The sequence below is a fragment of the Hyperolius riggenbachi genome, chromosome 11 (assembly GCF_040937935.1).
Source record: "Hyperolius riggenbachi isolate aHypRig1 chromosome 11, aHypRig1.pri, whole genome shotgun sequence".
In the NCBI taxonomy this organism is placed as follows: domain Eukaryota; kingdom Metazoa; phylum Chordata; class Amphibia; order Anura; family Hyperoliidae; genus Hyperolius; species Hyperolius riggenbachi.
The window spans coordinates 65959141-65986891 of record NC_090656.1 but is presented as its reverse complement, the minus strand read 5'-3'; the positions used below and the strand labels follow the sequence as shown (position 1 = coordinate 65986891).

General features: G+C 44.5%; 1 long non-coding RNA gene across 1 annotated transcript; it reads right to left on the bottom strand.

Annotated features, from left to right (window-relative positions):
* Positions 1-6560: 6560 nt before the first annotated feature.
* On the bottom strand, positions 6561-12929 carry LOC137538624 (uncharacterized). The gene is made up of 2 exons (XR_011024850.1): positions 12776-12929; positions 6561-6736 (listed from the first exon to the last, which is right to left on the bottom strand). It is a non-coding gene; the product is annotated as an uncharacterized lncRNA (long non-coding RNA).
* Positions 12930-27751: the final 14822 nt, after the last annotated feature.

The following is a 27751-nucleotide window of genomic DNA, read 5'->3' as shown; positions in this document are numbered from 1 at the left end:
TACTTGGAAAAAAAGATGTTTCTTGCGTCATTCACCCTCAAAACAAGTGTTGGAAGCTATTTAAGGCCAATTCGAATAGTCAGCTCGAATAATGAGCTCGAATACCGACTCGAATAGTGAGCTCGAAGTCCGAGGTCGAATCGAATAGTAAAAATTATTCGACTCGAATATTCGACTGACCTCGAATAATTTACTATTCGAATTCGACCAAACTCGAATTTTAAAAAGGGGTATTTGAGCACCACTGGTTACCGGTCCCTTTTCCTGGAACCTCTTATATGTATTACATTTATGACTGCATGCCGACATAAAGCATGTTACCTGTGCAAAGAAAACAGACATTTCCCGCATTTAAAAGACAGTTTACCCTTTGAAACTTTAAAATCGATTTTCCAAAAACTATAAGCTCTTTTTGCTAAAAAATTTTCCCTCTTGTACCCACTCCCAATGTGCACATACCCTGTAAATTTGGGGTACGTAGCATGTAAGGAGGCTTTACAAAGCACGAAAGTTCGGGTGCCCATTGACTTCCATTATGTTCGGAGTTCGGCTCGAACACCCGAACATCGCGGCCATGTTCGGCCTGTTCGGCCCGAACCCGAACGTCTAGATGTTCGCCCAACACTAATCTTTATTACATTTATGACTGCATGGCGGCAAAATGCATGCTATCCGCACGCTTCTTGTCCTCATGCAAGGCCTGGGTTGTTGTGTCTCAAAGCGTGGCCTTCTCCTCCTGCGCCTCCTCCTGTTCCATCACGTGTGCTGCTGCTGGGTTAGCCTTGCCAGTCCCTGTTTATGGAACCTCTTATCTTTATTACATTTATGACTGCATGGCGGCAAAATGCATGCTATCCGCACGCTTCTTGTCCTCATGCAAGGCCTGGGTTGTTGTGTCTCAAAGCGTGGCCTTCTCCTCCTGCGCCTCCTCCTGTTCCATCACGTGTGCTGCTGCTAGGTTTGCGTTGCCGGTCCCTGTTTATGGAACCTCTTATCTTTATTACATTTATGACTGCATGGCGGCAAAATGCATGCTATCCGCACGCTTCTTGTCCTCATGCAAGGCCTGGGTTGTTGTGTCTCAAAGCGTGGCCTTCTCTTCCTGCGCCTCCTCCTGTTCCATCACATGTGCTGCTGCTGGGTTAGCTTTACCGGGCCCTGTTTATGGAACCTCTTATCTTTATTACATTTATGACTGCATGGCGGCAAAATGCATGCTACCTGTGCAAAGAAAACAGACATTTCCCGCATTTAAAAGACAGTTTTCCCTTTGAAACTTTAAAATCGATTTTCTCAAAAACTATAAGCTCTTTTTGCTAAATTTTTTCCCTCTTGTACCCACTCCCAAGGTGCACATACCCTGTAAATTTGGGGTATGTAGCATGTAAGGAGGCTTTACAAAGCACGAAAGTTCGGGTCCCCATTGACTTCCATTATGTTCGGAGTTCGGCGCGAACACCCGAACATCGCGGCCATGTTCGGCGAACGTCCGCGAACCCGAACATCCAGGTGTTCGCCCAACACTAGTCGGCACCTTGCACAGGCACAGTAGCTCTGTTGCGCTCATCTTTCTTTGAAAAAAAAGACGGTCTGGATCAGGATTGCACCACTGCACAAGCTGGACAGCAGCACAGACCAATCGGGCTCTGGTAATTTAACTGGAGCCCGAGCGGAACAGAACAAGCATGCCTGAGCACTAGCATGCATGTGCAGAGAGGCCACACTTTGGGGGTCTCCGCACAAATTAAAGACAATGGAGGAGGACATGGGAAGCCTCTTTAAAGGGGTTTTGTGGATCTTTTTCCGATTGCAATTTAAATGAATTGATATGTTACTTTAATAAGGACAAATCATTTTTTACCTCTCTCGTGTTGAAAAAGATGTGCTGTCTCTCTCCAGCTCCTTTCTAATTATTCGTCTTGTTAGACGAATATTGTGCTGCAGGAAGTGGCAGACTATGGGCCGGTTCACACTTGCGGTTCTCTGCCAAACGGACCGGATGACCTGACCAGATCCGGATCGGAACCGTACGGTTCTGATCCGGATCCGATCCGGATCCGGTCAGGTTGCATCAGGTGTTCATCAGGATGCGATCCGGATCCGTTTGGCAAAAGATAGTAGAAATAGAATAAAAATGTTGGGGTCCGGGAGGTCAGCAGAAGGTGGACCTGTGGAATCAGGTTCTCCGCTGTTTAGCACTCACCTCCACCTCCGACATACTGCCAACATCTCCAGCACGTTTAAAGTCACTGCTGCTCCACTCCAAAATGCTTGCCCATGTGTCCCCATCCAAAATCGCCGCTACAATACGCATAGGAAGTGGGGTAGAACATCCGGATTTTTAGCCAGTGTGTTGTGCGCTCTCCGGTTCTCATTGGTTTGTATTGGCCGGATGGTGCAGTCCGGCTCCGCTCCGGATACGGCTGCCGGAGGAGCCGGACCAAAAAATAGCGCATGTTGGGTCTTATGCCGGAGTCCGGATCCGGTCCGGATCCGGTCCGGACGAAACGGACGCATGTGAACGGACGCATAGGCTTTCATTGCTATGCCGTGCGTCCGTTCCGTCCGTTCTGCATGCGGTCCGGCTCCGGCACGGCGATTCCGGACAGCGACCGCTAATGTGAACCGGGCCTAACAGCAGCTGTTCCTCCTTGTCTTTACCTCCCCCTGCTGTCACATCATCATTAGTCATCATTGACCTTTGTGCATGCTCCAGACAGCAGGGGGAGGGAAAGACAAAGAGGAACAGCTGCTATTAGTCTGCCTCTTCCTGCAGCACAATATTCATCTAACAAGACAAATAATTAGAAAGGAGCTGGAGAGGAACAGCACAGCTTTTTCAACACGAGATGTAAAAAATTATTTGTACTTATTAAAAGAACATATCAATTCATTTAAATTGCAATCAGAAAACAGCCACAGAACCCCTTTAAGATCCAGAGGCTTCCCCCTCCCGAGGTGAGGACATTTTCCTTTAAACACAGCATAAAACTAATAGGAAAAATAGGGGAACTATATATATATATATATATATATATATATATATATATATATATATATATGTGTGGTTTTGAAGCAGCTGGAAGGGTTAATACTAGGGATGGACAGAAATACTGATTTCCAATTCCAAAAAGTGAATTTCCATTGATGCATATTTCTGCAGAATTCCAACAGAATTTCCAAAATTACATTATAGTCATCAATACCACCAACTGCCGCGTTTAATTGCAAAGTCTCCATAAATGCAATAATCACCAAATTTGCCAGGTGTCTTTAAAAGAATAGTGAGAACAAATTTTTGTGAACAAATAGTGGTCTCCCAAAAGACTTTATAGTTTTTGAGAAAATCGATTCGCTTCAAAGAAAAAAATGTTTTTTTTTAAACTGGGTAAAATGACATTTTTCTGCATACACTTTAATATATATTAGTTCCAGGCACTGTATACACATATTATACATTTTAAGAAAATAGACAGCGTGGGGGCCATCTTTCATCTGGTATCAAGAGGATATGGTGTGGGATCATTTACGAGGATTCTGTTGTGGAAGTAACCGAAGGTTATTATTTATGGTTAAATAAGAATATTAAAATACTTTTTTCATGGTTATGTTTTTATTTAATTTTAACTCTTTGTGGAAATGGGTAAGGGGTCATTACCCCCAAATAATCATTTCACCTGGGGAGGGGGCAGGTATCTAGGGGCCCCATTCCTAAAGAGTACTCATAGATGCTGAAGCAGGACATTGTGGCACCCATCCAGTGCTGCGTAGTGCTTATGCTTGGCACGGGTATAGCAGTATTGCTATAGTCCGCACCCGTGCACGGGTAATTTGGGGAACAAGCAACTGAAAGACTATGAATTACATCTCCCACTGAATTTCTATGACTGGGGAGGGGAATAATATTTATTGCCACTTCGAATTTGTGCAGCAGCAGTGTGACCCGTCATTTGGCTAACCCTGTGCCATAAAGCCCTGCACCTAGCTTCCATGTAGGCCCAGATGCCACCATGAATCCCCCCCCCCCTCCCCCAGGCACCTTCCTGGGCACCAGAGGTGAGAAAAAGCCTTTTGGACAGTCAGTGACATGACTATGTGCTCTGTAAAGTGCTGCTGTGGTAGATGTCAGTGCTCTATAAATACCTAATAATATGGTAAGACATGACTATGACAGACAGACTATGATTATGATCATATTAGATTATGAGCTGCTCTGAGGACAGTCAGTGACATAGCTATGTACTATGTTGAGTGCAGCAGAAGATGTCAGTGCTATATTATTATTATTATTATTATTATTATCATTATTTAGTATTTATATAGCGCCGACATATTACGCAGCGTTGTACAGTGTGTATATATATCTTGTCACTAACTGTCTCTCAAAGGAGCTCACAATCTAATCCCTACCATTGCCATATGTCTATATTATGTAGTGTAAGTACTGTAGTCTAGGGCCAATTTTTTTAGGGGGAGCCAATTAACTTATCCGTATGTTTTTGGAATGTGGGAGGAAACCGGAGTGCTCGGAGGAAACCCACACAGACACGGAGAGAGCATACAAACTCTTTGCAGATAGTGCCCTAGCTGGGATTCGAACCAGGGACCCAGCGCTGCAAGGCGAGAGAGCTAACCACTACGCCATCGTGCTGCCCATAAATACATAAGACAATTTTAAGATCTGCCTGCTGACATTCAAGGCTCTAAACCACATGGGACCCAAATACATAGCGGATCTATTGGAACTTTATGCCCCTCCATGCACCTTCCGCTCTGCCAACAAGATGAAGCTAGTTATTCCCAGGATACACTTAACATTTGGTGCCCGGGCCTTTTCCTATGCAGCCCCTACTCTATGGAACTCACTTCCACAATCAGTACGAGAGGCTCCTTTTCTGGACAGCTTTAAAAAAAGGCTAAAAACTCACCTCTGTTCCCGAGCCTTTGAGACTGCATAATACAGGGTCACAACGCTTTGAGTCCCCAGGGAGAAAAGCGCTATAGAAATATTATTGTTATTGTTGTTGTTACATTAGACCATGACTATGGTGGGATTTGATTGTCAGCTCCTCAGAGGTTGAGGACAGTCAGTGTCATATAACTATTTAATCAACACACAGGCCCAGGCAGGACAGGAAACAGCACACAAGCCTTCTCTTAAAAACAGCACACAGTGTCTAACAGGCCTTCCCCCTGAAAGAACAACACAATAACATCCAGCCTGTATGTCATGTAGTTGTGTCTGCTCGTCCTTCCTCTCCTCTCTCCTCCTCAGTCCTCACACACTCAGGCTGCAGGACCATCCATGTGAGTATGGCACCACAGTGGTGTGGACTGTCCTGATGGTGCAGGTATAAATTAGTCCCTGCATCTGCGCTTTGTTGAAGAGGCCGAATCAGTCTAGGCAGAGTTAATCAGTGGTGCCACATGTCACTTGTGCAGACAGGCTTATCCCAGCCAGCCCCACTGGCCAGGCTGATGAGCGAGTCATCGCATGCTGCAGCAGCATAACTCATCATCACACATGTGGTGACCTGTAATGGAGCCACAGTGAGTGAGCCACAGAGACTTAAGGTTCGTATACACGTCCGATAAAGATCGTTCGTTACGAACGATTGTGTACACACGTGAACGATATAAGTATAAAGTACTGAACGACGAACGATAAAAAAATGCGTGCGCAAACGGAAGTGACGTTATGACAGGCAATAAGAACATGCGTTATCGGACGATCTTTGTACACACTGCAACGATTGAACGATTATCTTTCGAAAAAATCCGCCGGGTTGGATCGGTCCGATTGAACGATAACGATCGTTATCGTTCACAAAAACGATCGTTCACACTTTTTGAACGCACGATTATCGTTCCGATTGTCGTTATCGTTCGTTTTTGAACGATCGTTATCGTACGTGTGTACTCAGCTTTAGAGAGAAAGTTAGTGATGACGAGGCCCCCGTAGAATGAGGACCCAAGCAGGGACGTCTAGCTTGTGGCTGGCGACTGCCCTGCATATTTCCCAGAGAACTGTAAAACCAATGCAATTCAAGATGTTAAAAAAAAGGAGAGGGAAAAAAAAAAAAGAAAGAAGATAAAAAAAAAAAAAAGCAGAAGCACATTAGCAGCAATTTTAGGCAGCACATTTACAGCCATATTAATGGTCTTGAAAATAACAGAAGGAAATGAGATCTGAATTGGAAACCTTCTGTTCTCTAAGGAAATCTGTATCAAGAGGCCCCACAAGCAGCTTCTGTACTTCACTGGCTCAGTTAATAGCAGCTGCTTCTATTGTCGAGCAGACTTCAGTATAGCGGAGAACAGGACAACAGAGGTACAGTACAGTGTAAATATATTAGACATTAGTGTAAATTTTTGTTTTTAAGTAACAGTTTGTAAGCAGTTCCCATTGAACTACACCTCACCGCCCATCGTTCACACATGATTACGGCTGGGCTGAGATTTCTTTCACAGACAATGGATACAATTTGCTGGGTCATTAAGAATGTTGTGTAAATGGATAATGGATACGGCTGTAGAGCCGAGTTCATTTTAGCTATAAATTCCTTGCACCTGAAAAGTTTTTATTCTCTTTTTCTGTAAGATTGCAGCCATAAAACTTCTCACCGCCGGTCACTGGGTTTAATCACATCTCAGAACGACGGTCTGGAGAAATGTGGAAGGAAACCTGTTATGTCCCGGGCTGGTCTATGGCGACTTTAGTTTCAGGTTTACGAGGCTGTTTGAAAAGAAGAAAGACTTGGATTGAATTTTTATGTGCAGAGAGACTTAAAGAGGAACAGTAAGGACATATAGTGGAATGTTATTCGTTATCCTGGATACCTATTTTTACGTTAATCAGGCGAACAGTGGCGCCAACAGAATAAAAATCGCTAAAACATTTAAAAGTAGAGGTGGTACGGGTGGACTTACCTCCTCAAAGTAGACACAAAATTGTATAGATATTAAATCAATGAAAATTGTAATTAACACACTCCAAGGTTCTGTGCAACGCATTTCACAGGATTGACCCTGCTTCATCAGGCAGTGGGGTAGGAGTATATAGAAAAACAGGTTTAGGTCTGAGCCAAGCACAGAACATTGGAGTGTATTAATACAATTCTTTATTGAATTAATATCTATACACTTTTTTGTCTACTTGGAGGATGTAAGTCCACCACTATCATCTATTATTAAAAGTTTTTGCAATTTTTGTTCTGTTGGTACCTCTTTTCACCTGATTATTGTACAAGTCCTCCCTAGGTGGTGCCGGGGAGGGGGGGTGTTGACAGAAAGCGACTTCTTATTCCTGAGTGGGAACAGGTCTAACCTCCACACCAGCATTTACAGTGTTTGCCTGAGTGGTAAACCTTGTCCGTAAGTATTATCATACTTACTTACTTGTTCCTCATTTCCATCTTTACCAGTACATACTGCACTATATTGGGGTCTCTGTGTGCTTTCTTACTATTTTTGTGTAGTTATACTGGTTTCAGCATCATAAACACTTCCTATATCTATATATTGCTATGTATGGATATGTAACCCCACTCTCCCAGTGATGCCTGGGCTATGAAGTCTCACACAGCCTTCTGTCCCAGAGCATTCTTGGAGACCAGCTGTTTCTGTTCACTTCACAACAAACACACATTCCACAGTGATGCACTTTGCCAGCATTAAAGATACTGCCATCACGTGTCATTTCTAGGCACAGCCCTTCCAGGTCTGTGCCTGGAGTGACAAGAAGTACAAAAGGCAAATTTATGGCCTTTTCAGGGATATGCCACAGTTGCTCCATTGGCTGCCTGCTTTCTCTATCCCCATTGAATGATTGAATAAAGTGGCTGGCCATTCAAAGGGGTAGAAGAAACAGCTCCCTTGTATACGTGGCTTAAGGAGAATGAGGTTGTCACTGAAAGCAACAAAATGGGACAAGACAGACTAAACAAGACAAATAACATTTATAGAGAAAAAAGACACCAAGTGCCCAATATAGTGTAGTATGTATAGTGAACGGGTATTACAAAGTAAGTAAACAATATACTCACAAACACGGGTCACCGTATAGGCAACCACTGTAAAAGCAGGTGAGGAGATTAGACCTATCCCCACTCAGGAATAAGATGTCGCTCTCTGTAGGTCAGAAGAATAAGGGTATAAACCCCTCCTCCTGGGGAGGATACAGGTATTGTAGAAGGAGAACAGAGGCGCCAACAGGATACAATAAGCTAAAATCTTTAATATTTCAAGGGAGGAAATGGTGGACTGATCTCCCTGAAGTAGACATGAAACTGTCGATTTTCAAACAGATACATTTATTTACATACTCCAAGATACAAATCAACGTGTTTCGCAGGTATATTCCTGCTTCCTCAGGCAATAATAGGGAGGAGTACACAACAGTATAGTCTCGTGATCACGCTAAGTGCCTCTGCCACAGGCATATATTAGCAGCCATACACTAATTCTAATGCCTTTCCATCTAGTCCCCGCCCAACATGGCCGCCGCCACCTCCACTAGCCCCTCCTAACATGGCTACCACCTGCTTAGGCTATTGTTGCCACATCCAATATGGCCACCGCCTTCTCCTATTGCCACCATTAACATGCCGTGACCTTTTATTGCACAAACAGCCAGCCGGCTCTACCAACATGGCCACCTTATCACGACAGCAACACGCAAGATGGCCGTTATCCACACACTACCCCCGGACGTGACGCACTGCTAAACCGGAAGTGACGTCACGGAACTCCCGAACTTCTGTCTCTACAGGCGCAGTCGCTGCGGCCAACCGCTTTTAAATAGTGATACAGCGGTCAGCGCATAAGGCGCCCACGCTGTTCATCTATAGAATATAGGTAAGCTGCCTCCCCGCAATGCATCCCTACCCCCTCTCTTGACCTTAGAGTTCCAGCTCATACACAACAGGCCACCCCAGCCCGCCTACTCCACGTCCCTCACCAGAGGCCATACATAGCACTGGAGCCTACAACTGCGCCTGCCTGCTCCACTATCCTCATCAGAGGCCATATATAACACCGGAGCCCCGGCCCAACACAGACCATGGAGTTTTTCCCTTAGAGACACTTTATGTTTAGTTGCATCCATTACCCCTATGCACATTGGGTACCTGATGCTCCTGTACCACTGTACTGGCCGTAATTAAAAATATAGGACATCAGGCAAAATAGAATAATGGCTTTATATAAATCACAGATCGGGCAGTTATTTATACACGTTTTTTATGTTTGCATGTTTTTTATGAATACATAATTTTATAGAGCCTTTATACATGCATTTTATTTATGCTCTCACTAGTAGTCCCACATTAGGTGATCATAGGGATGCCTTTAATGTAACCCAATACACCATGACATGTTTATAATATACAGTTCACACAGCGCAGATATACTTCTCCTGATAGATGTGTCTCTCCACTCCTCCACCTGTGTGCACTCAGCGTGCAGAAAGAGCAAACAGGGAGGCTTTTAGTCTAGTATATAAAAACTTTTATTACTGGATAAAAGGCAGGTATATACAGTTCGAGGCTGGGCACTTACTTAAAGAGGGTCCCAATCCACTCAGGACCCTCTTTGGCTGGTAGCGCTTCCCACCCAATGTGGTACTTAGGCCCCTCCACTCGCTCCTGTATCCGTGCTGCCTGCTCCTGTCCTGACTAGTTTCGGCTAATGTCGTCTTCAGGTTGATCCCCTGAAGACGGCATTAGCTGAAACTAGTCGGGACAGGAGCGGGCAGCACGGATACAGGAGCAAGTGGAGGGGCCTAAGTACCACATTGGGTGGGAAGCGCTACCAGCCAAAGAGGGTCCTGAGTGGATTGGGACCCTCTTTAAGTAAGTGCCCAGCCTCGAACTGTATATACCTGCCTTTTATCCAGTAATAAAAGTTTTTATATACTTCACTAAAAAGCCTCCCTGTTTGCTCTTTCTGCACGCTGAGTGCACACAGGTGGAGGAGTGGAGAGACACATCTATCAGGAGAAGTATATCTGCGCTGTGTAAACTGTATATTTCTGGCTTTCTGGACGCGAGGATTCGTCCTTACACGGCAGCATTGTACTTGTAACTGATTGGGGCTCCACGGTTAAACATATTGAAAAACATGTTTATAATAGTTTATGATCGCACCTTGGGCCTATCCAGCATTTATTTATTTGTATATGAGGTGTATATTAAGTATAATTCTCCATAATCATATAGGTATTGGCATATAAGGTGTACATGTTTCATACATTGGAATAGTTTTATAAATATAGGATTTTTATGTTGTTAGACTGTTATTTCAATTCATATGAATAAAGATGTTTTAGTCTGAGCACCATCCTTGTTCTTATTTTTTCCCAAGCACGCTAATTGACCTGAAGAAGCGACCTGTGGTGGCGAAACGCGTTGTCCCTAGTGTTTAAATAAATTGATTTCTGCTACTCTAATGTGTATGAGTCTTCATACCAGGTAAGACGCACCATTCTTACCTTTGATTATTTATTGTTATACTTTGAAACATAGAGGCGCCTCCCACAGTGTCTTATACTAAACCTCAAAATGGCTACCCTGATGATGACAAGTGTCCAAAATGCCCAGGAAAGGTCTTCCAATTAGTTTTTTTTTTCTTCTTTATTGTGACCAATCGTAAGTTTATTTACTTCAAATGTCCCATCCTTTTCAGATATAAAGATACTGATGTGCATGATAGTGGAGTGATGGAGGGTTGTATGTTAGAGAAGTGAGCGAGCATATTTTAATTATTCCCACATAGTAAACCATAACCACTTTACTTAAAAGTTCTCTTAAAGCTTAAAATACACCTTAAGATGTTTTATTTTTTTTAGTTAGAGACTTACTTCAGTAGTTTGAAGCCTCGGGATGGTCTAGATGCTTTAAAAATCACCTTACAGACCACCATTCCATTGAAATGTCTATCTAAATGTATTAAGCTTTTGCTCCTAGCCATGGACGAGTGCATTCTAACTTGGTATGCGTGTGTACTGCACATGTCCAGTAAAATAAAAATCTCAAGCACAGAGGAGACAAGTTATGCATAAGTGGTTTTTCTCCACTGGGCATGGTTTTCCTTAGTTGCACAGTCAGTTCCCCAGTCAGATTGCTCCTGTCCTGTCCATGGCCAAAACAACTGTATTACATTTGCATGAGTTTAGTTAGTTTAGAGGACCCACTGCTGTAATGTTGTTGGGTTTGAAGATGACCCTGCATGCTTCTGGACCATCCAGAGGATCCCCACTATTGAGGTAAGTGTTTAACTTTTTTTTAAGAGGAACTATCAAAGAAACTGTCCTTCTATAAACCAAACATACCTATAGAGCTTTTAGCCAACAACAATACAAAGCTTTTCAGAAGTCTCTGATGACAGCCCGTGTGAAAAAAATTGCTTTGTTTGTAAACTTTAGCAACAGTTTGTATCGGTGTCTTGTCTAGAGCTGTATCATGTAGATAGGTTCCACTTTTCTGTCACTATTCACAGAGGAATGATTTACTGACCTGCTTACACACACACTGCTTTATCCCAGATCATATGAGAACAGCTGAGGGATTTTTGTAACTACAGAGAAGGATCTGAAGAGAAGGAGGCTTACTTTATTCCTGTTCTTAGATGCTACCCCCCCCCCCTTCAAAATGAGCTCTTCCTGGCTGTAAACTGTTTACGTAACACTGACAGGCAGAGAAAGAGAGAGACACAGGAGCAAACAGAGCTGCAGATGAGTTATTTACACTATTTAAAACTATATTTTTGCTTTCTATCATTCTGAAGAGATTCCAGTCATAGTATTACAGCCAGTGAAGATTGTTTCTGTATGCTGGATGTTCTGGACACAGTCCTCCATAGTAATGCCCACAGTGAAAACTGTTCTCTGACAAAGTCATTGTATAGATATTACCTGGTCCGCGTGCCTGCGACGATCAGGGCATTTCCAGCTTGCCTCCCACGACGTCTCCTCCGACAGCACTGAGCCGGCGCGTGCGTTTCAAGGGGCGCACTGGACGGACGCGTCAGAGTACGCGTCCTCCCTATGCTACCCGGCAGCAGGCATACCGGACGTGACGCGGTCGGTGTGTATATAAACACTTCCGGTACGTGGCTGCATGCCTGTTATAGTGTGTAGATCGCAGCTACTAGGCTGTCAGTGTTGTTGCCTCCAGCAAAGTTACTGTTTAATATTGTTACTGTTACTGTGTATGACTCTGGCTTGAACTTAGACAATCAATCCGCCTGCCTTATCCTACAAACCTGTATTTTATTACCGGTGTATGACTCTGGCTTGAACTTAGACAATCCGCCTGCCTTATCCTACAAACGTGTATTTGATTACCTGTGTATGACCTGGCCTGAACTTAGACTATCCGTTTGCCTTATCCCAGCAATCCTGTTATTGTTTACCTGTGTATGACCTGGCCTGAAATCTAACTATCCCTATGTATCATTGTTGTTACACATTAGATACAAGTGCTTACGGCCTGACTCCCGTACCCTGCTTTATTCAGTATACCCTCCCAGGGAACCTCAACTTTCTACTACCCCTGCATCTTAGGGCAATTAGTAGTGTCATTTGTGAAGTCACGTTTAGACCGTTACAGTCATATTTTCTTCAAATAAAAAAAGGAAAATATTAAAAAAGCCTTTGTATTGCTATTTGCTAGTAATTACTGGAACTATATGTTAGTAGCAAAAAAGTTTCTGTACCGTGTTAGCCAAACAAATTATATAGGTAGAAAAAAAAACAAAGTTTTGTAAAAAATAATACCTTTTAATGGCTAACACAGTTAAATGATGCAAGCTTTCTGGGATCTAGTCCCCTTCTTCAGGCATATTTCCAGATGTAAGCTGAAGTAAAACACTGATGCAGATAAATGGTAAACACGAAGATGACAGTTGTGCTGGTTACTGTTTATCCGTTAGGTGTCAGGTGATCAGCAGGCTGGAGCCAGTGAGTTAGTGCAACCATACATGAAATCCAGAAGGTTTCTGAAGATCATAAAGCCAAATCAATCATGTTACATAAGGTTTCATGAATCCTGTTCCACAATTTAAACCTTCTGTTAATGTCTTGAACATTTTCATAAATTTGTACTCAGAAATTTTTCTTGATTGATCATTTTTGAAGTCACCCTTAAGAACAAGTACTTTTAGATCTTGCATGCTGTGTTCTGGTTCACAGAAGTGTTGGCCCACTGGTGTGTCCATTTTACCTTCATTGATTTTGAAGCAGTGATGGTTCATTCTTGTGCGCAGTTTTTGTCCTGTTTCTCCTATATAGATTCCTCTTGAGGGGCATTTCATGCAGCGTATCATGTATACAACATTGGATGACTCGCAGGAAAATTGGTCTGATATTTGATGATATTTCTGTGAATTTGGTATTTGTATTTGGCTTGTGCTCAAGATATAAGGGCAGGTCTCACACCTTGTGTTATTGCAGGGTAATGTGCCTGGAGTTTCTGGTGTAGATAATGCACTTCTGATAATCATTTGTCTCAAATTAGGAGGTTGTCTGAAAGCAGAAAGGTTGTCTCTTTGCTACTAATGTTTTATTAATTATCCATACTACACATACAATACATTATATCATATATTTTTTTCCGCTTCAGTGTCACTTTAAGAACGTCAGCTGTACTTTAATCATGAATTTTACTTCAAAATAAGTCTCAGGAAACTGAAGTTCTCATCTATTTTTGCCACTGTAGAATGCTTTGTTGAAACAGCATGCGATGGTCAAACTGTGCTCTTAACAACGGAACATAACACAAGCATTGTTTTATACACATTGAATTTTAGTTCTAAGTGCTAAAGAAGGAAGCCAGATTATACTGTTAGAATGATATTTTTCTTGCAAGGTCCATTTTAATTAAAACCTTCCAGTTTCTCTCTCTGTATGTTTGACCTCCATTTACATTTCATGTGGCACTCATTATGTTTCATATTACTCATGAATGTGAAATTGCATTGGGTAAAGTTTTGTTTCAAGATAATATTGTAATTTTCCCTCTTTAAATACATTGGTTTCAAGGTTTTCATATGAATATTTCTGAAAATGTGCACATTTCATCAAGGTAGACCAAAGTGTTTGATGAAGCTCTATGCTTGCCTGGGAACAACTGATGTTGATTCTTGAACATATACCTGCAATATAGTTTATTTCCCTTAACAATTTAAAGTACAGTTTTTAAAATGATTTATAAACATGTTCCCCTCCACCTGCAATCAGTAACACCACATATGGTAGCCAGGGATGCTCGGATAGTACTTTTTAAAATCCGAATTGATCCGGATCCGGATATCCAGCTATCCGGATCCGATTCGGATATCCGAATCCGACCTTTTTTTGATAACCGCGTGAACGTGGATATCCGGACACTTTATCCACGGATATCTGACCTATTCGGATATCCGGATAGACAAACCGGAAGTGCCCTTAAAATGGTTAAAAACACCTCTACCCTCCACCCTCCTCCATCTCTCTCTCTCTCTCTCTCTCTAATCTTGTCTTGTCATCCAGGGATTTGTAGGCTGTCAAAAGCAAGCTCACATACATTAGCCAGGAATCGAACCCAGGTCAACTGCTTGGAAGGTAGCTATGCTCACCACTATACCACCATTAGCCAGGAATCGAACCCAGGTCAACTGCTTGGAAGGTAGCTATGCTCACCACTATACCACCATTGGCCGGAAATCGAACCCAGGTCAACTAACATTACAGGCTGAAGCCAGTCATTTCCCTCATCTCTTCAACTACAAGAAAGGCCCAGGAGTAGTCTTAGCTACCGTAATATCTATGTTACGCAGGGCTCTTATTACACTTTCTCTTACAGGGCTATGGAAACCGTTTTGCCCATGCGATAAAGCGAGGTGCAATAATGAAATCTTGCCTTGCAGAGGATGGGTTCAATCCATCAACCTCCGGGTTATGGGCCCAGCACACTTCCGCTGCACCACTCTGCTGCCACACAGTGTATGCTTTGTTGTAGGAAAGAGTGGCGTTAAACTTCTTGGAGCAGACTTACTTCCTCCCTCCAAAAGACACACATACATCCCCATAAAATCATTTAGCAGCAACTGCATACACAGGTCAACTAACATTATATGGATTAAAACCATCCTCTGCTAGGTGTACTTTGTTTTTACACTTTGCTTAATCACATGGGCCAATCAGCGGCCATAGCCCCTTAAGAGAAAGTGTCATTAGGGCCTTGCTGTAACATAGATTGTAGTGTAACTATTTCAACTAATGTACCCTTCTTAAACTTGAAGATTGTATACAAATGTAAGCAGACTGCAGAGTGGCGCAGTGGAAGTGTGCTGGGCCCATAACCCAGAGTTTGATGGATTGAAACTATCTCTGCTAGGCATGATTTAATTTTTGCACCTCGCTTTATCGCATGGGCAAAACGGTTTTCATAGCCCTGTAAGAGAAAGTGTAATACAGCCCCTACCATAACATAGATATTACGGTAGCTAAGACTACTCCTGGGCCTTTCTTGTAGTTGAAGAGATGAGTGAACTGTGAGAACACACAAAAAAAAAAAAAAACAGCAAAGCTTCCCCATATTGGAGCATTGGATTTGGTAAAGTCTTAAGCCAATGTGTTGTAAGCCACAAGTAAGCTTTAGGTTAGCAGGAATGGTTGCATGGCCACCTAGCGTTTCATCCTTTCCACCCTTGCCCTGGAATCTTCCAGACTTCAAATTGCTGTCCTTTGCTGTGTGTGTTACACCAGCATCATCCAGGGGGGCACATGATATTTCTGATTCTATAGTCTTGAATTGAAGCCTGTAAGCAGTATCACCATGTGTCCGACTGCTTTCATCTAGCAAATTAGGCCAATAAGCAAGCTCATTTTTCTCTTGGGTATATCACAATGGTACATGCTAAGCTGGCTTCAGCAAGTAGTGCCATCGGTAGTATAGTGGTGAGCATAGTTGCCTTCCAAGCAGTTGACCTGGGTTTGATTCCTGGCCAATGTATGTGAGCTTGCTTTTGACAGCCTACAAATCCCTAGAAGACAAGACAAGATCAGAGAGAGGGGGAGAGAGGGTGGTGGGTGCTTATTGCCACCAAACTTGTGATCCGGATTCGGATATCTGGTAGAAATCCGCGGATATCCGGGTCGGCCGTCAAACTATCCGCAGATAGCTATCCGGATTTCTGCCCAACTATCCGGAATCCTGGCCGGATAGTGTAAATATGGTCGGATATCCGGGATATCCGAAATCCGGATGAGCATCCCTGACGGTAGCTGCGAAAATTATAAAAGCCCATTTTCAAATTTCAAAATAGTGGTTGCTCAACTCAGCTCTGCAGGTTCACTGGCTTTGTATGAGCACAAAAGGTGGTTAGGTGGCTTACCTCAATAACGATAAATTCATATATATGAATATAATGTATTTTTTAATAAGTTAATAAGCACAGGCAACATATTTTGTGAGTCTCTGCCCACTTCCTCAGGCCAAATAAAATGCCAAAGGGTTCCAAAAGCCAAGTACATAGAGGTATGAGGATTCTATCTTAAAGACTTTAGTGCTGATGGGTCATGCTGATCCACCTATGTGTCTATTTCTGAACAACTCAGGAAAGGCGGCTATAAATGGGATTATATAAATATTATCCATGTAAAGCTACGGGGTTGTTTCTCTGACCAACTTAAGTCAAAAGTTGTAGCAAGGCTTGAGTTTCATCTGGGATGAGGTTGGTGATCCCAGGGTGGGAAGCCAATAAACCATCATTGCTCACCAGCAGGTGCAGCTAAAGCTCAATTCCCATTTTACTACACTCTTTGGATTAAACTATTTCCAGAATCAAAGAGGGTACATTTGCAATTGATAAAATGGTGCCAATTTACCTCTTACCTTGTGAGGGACCCTCTTCAGCCACTTGAGGACTGTGGTGTCAAACCCCCTAAAGACCAGGCCATTTTTCATAAATTGGGCAACTGCAGTTTTAAGGGCTCGCTTCAGGGCCACACAACTCAGCACATAAGTGATTCCCCTCCCCCCCTTCTCTCCCCACCAACAGAGCTCAGATCGGCGCTGGGAGACTGAAAGCAGAGCGGGGCCTTACAAGCGGAGATGCGCGTGCATCGGCGTGAGCGCTCTCCTGCTAGCCCCATAGAAAGTCGTTCACACTAAGCGGGGTGGAGTAGTCCTGGGGCTGCCTCCGCGTTGGCAAGTTAGATAATCAAATCCCAACATTGTTGTACGGGAAATACGGCAGTCAACTAGAAGGCTCACTCAGCATGTGAAAGGCTGTAAACATTTCCATATTATTGTTTTTACAAAAGATAGATGGAAATGCAACACTGACTTTATTATAAATAGTTGAGAAAATCATGCTCTTACAGTACGGTGCCAGAGTGCTGGGTGAATAGGCAGGGTTGGCCAATGTCTAACAGCTGTTTCACGTCCCTAGTATATACTGTGAGCAAGTGCCTGATGGTATGAAAAACAGCTGTTGGCCACCTGCCCCGATCACTGCCCTGACCTACCTTATCATCTGGCCCCCTACCACTGTACTGTAAGTTCTTGTTTTTACTATTTACAATGAAGTCAGTCAGTGTTGCATTTGGTCAATTTCCTTTACTCTCTCTTTCAAAAAGACTGTGGGGCACCTGTGAATGGTGTCGTGGAGCCGTCACAACAGAATACAAGGATCTAATGAGCTATGTATGATGGTTACAGAGTGTCAATTTTCTGAATATATAGCAAATCATTAAATTACTTTACTTGAATAGTGCAACACTTCCATTTCTATCCACTATTTTCCTTGCCATATTAGGGCTGATAGATGTGACAGCCAATGGGGATGCCCTGAATTGTGGTTGCCGCTTGTGTCCAGTAAAATCAATCTCCCAAAATTTAGGATGTTACTTTCGTTGTCTTCAACCTCAATAATTTGCAGCTGTTTCAATGGAAAACTTAGAGATGGCATAGCTCTACTAGTGAAAACGCATTGATATTTTCTCATCCACTAAACAACCCACTTCTAGCACACTATAGGAAACATTTTAAGGTTCCACTATTCCTTTTCTTAATGATAAGCCATAACATTTATAGCAAGTCATAATGAGCATCGTTTCTGTGGATAAAGAAGCTGTCTTGCAGCATAGAGCGGGAACCATTAATTTGAAAAGACAAGAACTTGGATGTAAAGTTAAAAAAAAAAAACAATCTGCTGATCTCTTGCAAGCCTCAGTGTGTGATTGCCTTGAAGTCCCTTTCTGTAGAAACATCTGGAAGATAATGTGCTAAATTAAAAAAGTAGACACTTTAATATACCAATGGGTATCCTGCCAGTCAGGAGTGGCACACAGCCAGCTCATCATGTAGTTTTTGTGGCATGCAGCCATAAAGCTTTTATTCTTAACCTTTTTGATGCTGCAGAACAATTGGCATTGAGGTAATGTCCAATAATGTTTGTGTAATGTATGCAGGGCTAGACAGAGAAGATTCTGTACCCCAGCATTTAACATCACAGATGGAAACAGGAAGCTGTTTTAGATATTGCATTGAAAACATATACAAAGCTATAGGTCCATAAAGCCTAAACAGTGGTGCTTTAATGTTCTTCAATTTCCAATGTGATTAATGATGAGCTATTAAAAGCGGCATCAATCACAGACCCATGTTTTTGCACATGTAACAATTACAGTCAAAGTGTATACCTGGTGCTCAAACACAACTGTTGCTGTATCCATCATCAGTCTATTATCAAGCCTATGAAGGATGAATGTGCTTGCGTAAAGTCCCTCAAAAATGTATATGGTGCTAAGTATTATAGCCAAAGGCAAGGTTCAGTTGATTCTGTGCAAGTTCATCCAAAGAATGTCAGATATCTTCATCCTCTAATCCTAATAAGATGCACAAAACCATACAGTTACCTCCAAGCAGTTTTCTTCATACAAAGTACTATGGTTTTCTAGGCAAAGGCGTAACCCCATTTACATGACCCCACTTCTAAGTGTGTGGTGTTTTGTTTTACATCCCTCCCCTAGTTTTGCTAGCATCACAAGCACAAACACGGAGGTTGTAAAGATTACAAAGAAAGCCACTGTATAGTTTTGTTTTACTAAATGTGTCTTAAACCAGATACCTGCAAAAAAACAACCATTCCATCAAGGTGTCTGGTGTCGTCTGGATACTACATTCTTGGATACACTTTTGAGCCAAAGCCCAGAACACTAAAGAGATACATAGCATATCCTGATTCAGTGACGTAACTGCAAATCATGGGGACCCCCTGTAAACCTTTTTCACATCCTTTCCCTTGGTGGCCCTCATAGCCTGAAGGCCCATCTTGCAAGGGCCATCAGACAAGTGTGGACATCATAATCCTTACGTCCATAATGAGTGTAGCCACAAAAACACCCATATGAAGGAAGGACCCCTTTATTGGAGGTAGGGAAGTAGTAGCCGGGGCCCCCTTACAGCTGTGAGCTCCACTGCAGGCTCAGGGGCTGCTCCCCTCTAGTTACGCCCCATCCTGATTAGTATAATGGGTTATGTACTAGAGTCAAACACTGGAAAAGTGAGGAGACTGATGGCCAAGTGAACGGTGGCATTATTTGCTCAGAGGACCATGGTGATTCCTGCAAAGGAAGCCTCTGAGATCAGAAGAATATTGACAAATCATGTGGTCCCCTGCAAAACCTTAATAAGCTTCCCAATGTGCACTCCTCTTTTCCCTAATGGTACACCTCACACCCAGGAAGCTTATCTGTCAGGAATTATATAACAAGTGCAGCCATCATGACTTCTTGATTCATTAAACATACAGTATGTCAGATTTGTAGTACTTTCTAGCACTTTTTGGCACGGTGCTGGAAAAGTGGCCCTTCCCACATAGTCATATCTTCATCATCCGCATCATCAGTTTAGATGTAACAAGTCACTTTTTTTGTTGCAGCGTAACACCACCATATTTGGTGCTACCAAACAGCTTATTTTGCCTGCATAATTTGACTGGCAGATGGGGCACTGAACTGTCCAACAAGCACGTAGTTCATCCATCCATGGAAAACAGTCCTAGTAAACGCTGCTAATGAGTGCTTTGCAGGACTAGGAACACATCTGTACCTAGAGTGTTTAACAGACACCTAAAGGGAGAGGGATATGGAGGTTGCCATATTTATCTTTTAAACAATACCAGTTGTCTGGCATCCTGCTGATCTTTAACCACTTTACCCCCACGCGTACGGATTTCTCCGCCCCTTTTTCCATCCTTTCACCCCCAGGGACGGAGAAATCTGTACTCTGCGCACTCCCGCCGCTGTCCGCGCTCCCGCTTGTAAACACGCCGCCCGCCGCTAGTAAACACGCCGCCGCCCGCTCGCCCAGAGATCAACGAATGGGAAAATCCATTCCCGTTCGTTGATCTCAGCCCCGCAATGATCTGCTGCCGCTCGGCTGAGCAGCGCGATCATTGTGAAAAATAACAAAGTCCCAGCCTCTTTCTACTTCCTGCAAGCGTCCGGAAGGACGCTTGCAGGTCGCCTGAAACTAATTTGTAATGTTGCCATCTTGTGGCCAAATAGTAAAACTACACCCTAACCATTTTTTACACACAAATAAACTTGTTTTCCACAAAAAATTAACTCCTTACCTCCCACACTCCCCAATTTTTTTTTTTTGTAATTAAAAAAAAAAAAAAATTTACAATTTAAAAAAAATACATAAATAGTTACCTTAGGGACTGAACTTTTTAAATATTTATGTCAAGAGGGTATAACACTGTTACTTTATAAACTATGGGCTTGTAATTAGGGATGGACGCAAAACTGAAAAAAATGCACCTTTATTTCCAACTAAAATATTGGCGGCAAACATTGTGATAGGGACATAATTTAAACGGTTTTATAACCGGGATAAATAGGCATATACATTTAATGGGTTTTAATTACAGTAGCATGCATTATTTAAAAACTATAAAGGCCGAAAACTGAAAAATAATAAATTTTTTCCCACATTTTTTCCTATTTTCCCATTAAAACACATTTAGAATAAAATTATTCTTGGCATAATGTCCCACCTAAAGAAAGCCTAATTGGTGGCGAAAAAAACAAGATATAGTTCATTTCATTGCGATAAGTAATGATAAAATTATAGACGAATGAATGGAAGGAGCGCTGAAAGGTGAAAATTGCTCTGGTGGTCAGGGGGTAAAACCCCTCAGTTGGGAAGTGGTTAATGCACCAGTAGTGTTTGAATCACACACCTGAAACAAGAATGCTGCAAATCCAGTCAAACTTCAGTCAAACATCTGATCTGCATTCTTGTTCAGGGTCTATGGGTGAAAATATTAGAGTCAGAGGATCAGCAGGACAGATAGGCAATTTGCATTGTTTAACCACCCTGGCGTTCTATTAAGATCGCCAGGGCGGCTGCAGGAGGGTTTTTGTTTAATAAAAAAAAATCTGATCGCCTCTGATCAAGTCCTTGTTTTGCTTTTCTCGTCGCCATGGCGACGAGCGGAGTGACGTCATGGACCTCAGCCGACGTCCTGACGTCAGCCGCCTCCGATCCAGCCCTTAGCGCTGGCCAGAACTGATTGGTCCGGCTGCGCTGGGCTCGGGCGGCTGGGGGGACCCTCTTTCGCCGCTGCTCGTGGCGGATCGCCGCAGAGCGGCGGCGATCAGGTAGCACACACGGCTGGCAAAGTGCCGGCTGCATGTGCTGCTTTTTATTTGGCGCAAATCGGCCCAGCAGGGCCTGAGCTTGTCCATACTGCTAAGGAGGTTAAGGGCTCTTTCAAACTAAGACATTGCGTTTGATGCGACGTTAAGGTCGCATAACGTGCCCCTAACGCAACGCATGTTAGCTTTGAAGTTGGACGTTATATTGAACTGGGTTATGCGTCTCTTGATGTGTACTTGATGCATACTTTTTGACGCATGTTGATCGAACGAAAACGGCACATGTGTCACATTAAAAAAACAAACTAAAACATTACTGAGCATGTGCAAACAGTCCAACGTAGCTAATAACGCAGACAACGCACAGCATGAAGCACGTTCTACATATTGCTACACGTAAGGCCCCGTTCACACTTGCGGTTTTGCGAAAACCGCACCGGATGTCCGGACCGCACCGGAGCCGGATCGGACCTGAACCGTACGGTTCCTGTCCGGATCCGGTCCGGATCCGGTCCGGTTGCATACGGTTTCCGTGCGGTATGAACACGGTTGCGGTCCGGATCCGGATTCTTAAAGAGATAACAACCTGTATAAATACCTGGGGTTCTGGGAGGTCAGCAGAAGCTCTGGGGTCATTGTTGGAGACAGCTGGACGTGTGGAGACCATCCTTGGATACAGAGACAGCAGTTGGGACCATGGATCCAGTCATTTTTTACGCTTATTACCTGGGAATTCTCTCCTTCCTGTTGTTTACCTACTACTATGTGGGGAGAAGGCGTGCTCCTCGCAGGAGATGGTGGCTGCACCCTCTACTAGCCAGGAGGCAGAGGAAGGGAGAGTTCCAGGCCCTCTACCGGGACCTCAGACGACACCCACAGAAGTTCTACAGCTACACTCGGATGTCTATTCCCCTGTAAGTATTTAGGCCTAAATACACCAACCCCCACCATTCCTAAACACCCCACCCTCACCCCCACAACACCTCATCCCTGTATACCTAGCTAAACACACCACCCTGACCCCCACACCCCTGTATACCTAGCTATACACTACACCCCCACCCTCCACAACACTCCCAAACCTCTGTAAACACACCTCCCCCATCCTCCACCCAACACCTTGTCCCACAACATACTTTACAGCTTCTTCCTTTACATCTCCTGACAGGTTTGATACCCTTTTGGAGATGGTGAAGGATGACCTTAGGAAGAAGGATACCACGTTCAGGAGAGCAGTCACACCACAAGAACAACTACTCATCACACTGAGGTATGTAAAAACAAATTTTTTTATTGCAAAAACAACCACTTTCCAACATGGAAACATTCTTCCAACATGGAAGACAAAAAAATAACATATCTATGGTATAGCCCAGTCAGTTTTAAGGAACACCAACCACCAACTTTGTGCTGGAAGAGTTGCAGGGCATAGCTGCCCAAGTGTCTTTCGGGGACACCAGGCCCTAATAAATTGAAGTGCTTCAAAAACCTAACCACTGGCACAGGACCCTCTGAGCCATGGATGAAGGACACAGGTCAGTGAAAAGGCTAGGCCTCTCACCGACCAGTCAAGGTGTCCTTCATCCATGGCTCCAAGGGTCTTGTGCAAGTGATTAGGAACAAGAACAAAGTGAGGAGCAAGAGGAACCGATGGCAGAGGAGCAGGACTACAGGTAGTGTCTTTTGGGGACAAAAGGCCCTAAATTATTAGTGCTTCAAAAACCTAACCACTGGCACAGGACCCTCTGAGCCATGGATGAAGGACACAGGTCAGTGAAAAGGCTAGGCCTCTCACCGACCAGTGTAGGTGTCCTTCATCCATGGTTTCAAGGGTCTTGTGCAAGTGATTAGGAACAAGAACAAAGTGAGGAGCAAGAGGAACCGATGGCAGAGGAGCAGGACTACAGGTAGTGTCTTTCGGGGACACCAGGCCCTAAATTATTAGTGCTTCTAAAACCTAACCACTGGCACAGGACCCTCTGAGCCATGGATGAAGGACACAGGTCAGTGAAAAGGCTAGGCCTCTCACCGACCAGTCAAGGTGTCCTTCATCCATGGTTCAAAGGGTCTTGTGCAAGTGGTTAGGAACAAGAACAAAGTGAGGAGCAAGAGGAACCGATGGCAGAGGTGCATGACTACAGGTGCAGTGCAACAGGCACAAGGTTGTGACCCAGGTAGTGTCTTTCGGGGACACCAGGCCCTAATAAATTGAAGTGCTTCAAAAACCTAACCACTGGCACATGACCCTCTGAGCCATGGATGAAGGACACAGGTCAGTGAAAAGGCTAGGCCTCTCACCGACCAGTGTAGGTGTCCTTCATCCATGGTTTCAAGGGTCTTGTGCAAGTGATTAGGAACAAGAACAAAGTGAGGAGCAAGAGGAACCGATGGCAGAGGAGCAGGACTACAGGTAGTGTCTTTTGGGGACACCAGGCCCTAAATTATTAGTGCTTCTAAAACCTAACCACTGGCACAGGACCCTCTGAGCCATGGATGAAGGACACAGGTCAGTGAAAAGGCTAGGCCTCTCACCGACCAGTCAAGGTGTCCTTCATCCATGGTTCAAAGGGTCTTGTGCAAGTGGTTAGGAACAAGAACAAAGTGAGGAGCAAGAGGAACCGATGGCAGAGGTGCATGACTACAGGTGCAGTGCAACAGGCACAAGGTTGTGACCCAGGTAGTGTCTTTCGGGGACACCAGGCCCTAATAAATTGAAGTGCTTCAAAAACCTAACCACTGGCACATGACCCTCTGAGCCATGGATGAAGGACACAGGTCAGTGAAAAGGCTAGGCCTCTCACCGACCAGTGAAGGTGTCCTTCACCCATGGCTCCAAGGGTCTTGTGCAAGTGATTAGGAACAACAAAGTAAGGAACAAGAGGAATCAAAGGCACAGGTGCAGGACTACAGGTGCAGTGCAACAGGCACAAGGTTGTGACCCAGGTAGTGTCTTTCGGGGACACCAGGCCCTAATAAATTGAAGTGCTTCAAAAACCTAACCACTGGCACATGACCCTCTGAGCCATGGATGAAGGACACAGGTCAGTGAAAAGGCTAGGCCTCTCACCGACCAGTGAAGGTGTCCTTCGCCCATGGCTCCAAGGGTCTTGTGCAAGTGATTAGGAACAACAAAGTAAGGAACAAGAGGAATCAAAGGCACAGGTGCAGGACTACAGGTGCAGTGCAACAGGCACAAGGTTGTGACCCAGGTAGTGTCTTTCGGGGACACCAGGCCCTAAAGTTCAAGTCCAGCAAAACCAAAAGTTCCCTGACATGGTCATCTGAACACCTCTGAACCTTGGTTGAAGGAGATGGGGCAGGGAAAAGGTTGGGCTAAAAAGCCCTGTGATGGTATCCTTCCTCCGAGGATCGGAGGTATTCAGAGGAGCATGTCCAGGAACAATTAGACTTTTTTTTTCAAATTGTATCGGCACCACTACTAGAAAAGGTGGGAGTTGCTGCCTGGAAATCTGGACTCTCTTGGGTGCTGGTCGTGGATGAGCTGGACCCTGACAGCGGTGGCCCATATTGACTGCCTCTGTAGCCGGTGTACATCTGTGATGATTGCCAGGTGGGCACCGCTGTTGGTTGTGGGGGTCTAAAAATTGGTGGTTGCAATAATGGCGTGTCCATGTGCTGTTTGATCACCTCCAGCAAAGTGGAATGGCACGCCATCATGTTTTGGGAAGGCACCTTTTCCAAATATGGTATTAGACATCACAGTGTGAAAACACGGGTGTGCCTGCAATTTCAGTAGTTCCTTGCTTTGTTGATGCATTTGCTGCATCATGTTCTGCAGCTGGCCCACCGACTGATGATGCTGCGCACGCAGTTGGTCGATTTCTCCTCTGTGCATCTCATGCATCATTTTAAGCTCGTCCCTGTAGTGCCCATGTACAGCGTCGAGCTCACATTGCAGTGAAGTGATGTGGGACTTGTACTGCTCCATGATATGGCCCCTGTCCTCATCTTGCAACTGCCGGGTTATGAGAGTTTGGTGGCTCTGAAGAATCCCGAGAAGTCCGGAGACAGCCCCGGACATCTCGGACTCTGTCTCTCTCCTTGTTGGGGGGAGGGTACCTCGACGCCTCACTGGTGTGGTGGTCCTCACTGGTGGTGTGGCAGCATCTTCCCGTCCTCTGGCCTGTGTCGGGGTTGCCCTGCGCGCTGGTTGTGCTGCAGTCTCTCGGTGCTCCTCACTTTGTTCTTGTTCCCCTGGAGCTTCCATAGCGGTCGATTGTGGAGGTGCAGCTTCTTCCACACTCGGTCCTGCAACCTCAACATCCAAGCTCTCTTCTCCCAAGTCATCATCAAAGGAGAGAGCTGGGATAGCTAAGGACTCCCTCCTCCTACTCCTCTCCTCGGGGAAATAGGTTACATCGGCGACGTCATCATCCACCAAGCTCTCCTCACTGCTGAACCGTGCCTCCTGGGTCGGTTCCTCTTGCTCCAAATTGTCTTCAGTCCTGTAGATAAAAACAATATTTATTGGTGTGCCAAACAGCATGTGGCGTCAATTCACAGAGCTAGCAAACACTAGCAAACACTTTATCAACCGTTTCTACCAAACATTTGATAAAGCTTGTGAGAAAAGTTCGCTAGCCATGGGAATTGAGGCCAGTTTATAGCAATACATGGCCGAAGTCATGGTAGTTGTCTGCTAAAATGAGCTCTCAGTTCCTGCCCACAGTAGTGGTACTTACAGTCTAGGTTCCAGGCTTGCATTGATGAAAGACAATTGCTTGGCAAATTGGTAGTCTTTTTGTCGCTTTCCCCCGCCACTGCCACTTCGTTCGGCAAGTTTTTTCTTCCATAGCCATTTCACGTATGCATCACGTATATTGCGCCACCTTGTCTTGAACCTTTCTCCTGTAACGACATGAAAAATTGATTTCGATTATTTCTCTTGTAGGTACATCGCAACTGGACAAACATATACATCGCTACATGTCACATTTCGTATTGGGAAGAGCACGGTGGCAGGCATCGTCGTGAGGACTTCGAGGATCCTTTGGACGCGACTGAGGGCCAGATACATGCCTGTGCCGGACACCACGAAATGGGAGGAGATCGCCCAGGGCTTCTGGACCGAGTGCAAGTTTCCTAATTGTGTTGGCGCACTGGATGGGAAACACATCCGGATTCAGAAACCCGTGGGGAGTGGCAGCCATTATTTCAACTATAAAAAATACTTCAGCATTGTTCTAATGGCAGTGGCAGATGCGGACTACAAGTTTGTGTACGTGGACGTGGGGTCGTACGGTAGTTCCAATGACTCTGGAATTTTCCAGCGTACGACCCTTTGCCGGCTGATGGAGGAAGGCAGACTGCGTCTCCCCCGTGACAGACCCTGGCCTGGGACAAGGGCACCAGCCTACCCCTATGTGTTTGTGGGGGACGAGGCCTTCGCCCTGTCCGACCATGTAATGCGTCCGTACCCAGACAGGGGACTTGATGCCAGCCAGCTACACTTCAATGCTCGGTTGAGCCGTGCAAGGAGAATGGTGGAGTGCACATTTGGGATCCTGGTGTCAAAGTGGAGGGTGTTCCACACGCCCATGCTGCTGAAACCGGGCAACGCAGTTGTCGTGGTGAAGGCAGCATGCATCCTCCACAACTTTGTGCGGCAGGAGGAAAGATAGACTCCGGAACCCCCGAATGTGCTTCCACTAATGCCCCTGCGGAGGTATGCAACCAGGCCAAGGGTAGTGTCACTGCGGAACAGGGACCAACTGAGACTTTATTTTACCACACCACCAGGACGAGGGTGAATGTTTGGTTTTTAATGTTTTGTTGAAATGTGTTTATTTTGGAGTTTCAAGTTTTTAAGTGATTTTAAATGTCTTAATTTTTTACAATAAATTGATGTTTAATAATTGGTCATTGTGTATGTTTTATGTGCACAGGTGGGGTACATCGCAGGTGGGTGGGAGACATCACAGGTGGGTGGGATACATCAAAGGTGGGTGGGATACATCACAGGTGGGTGGGATACATCACAGGTGGGTGGGATACATCACAGGTGGGGTACAGGTGGGTGGGATACATCACAGGTGGGTGGGATACATCACAGGTGGGTGGGATACATCACAGGTGGGG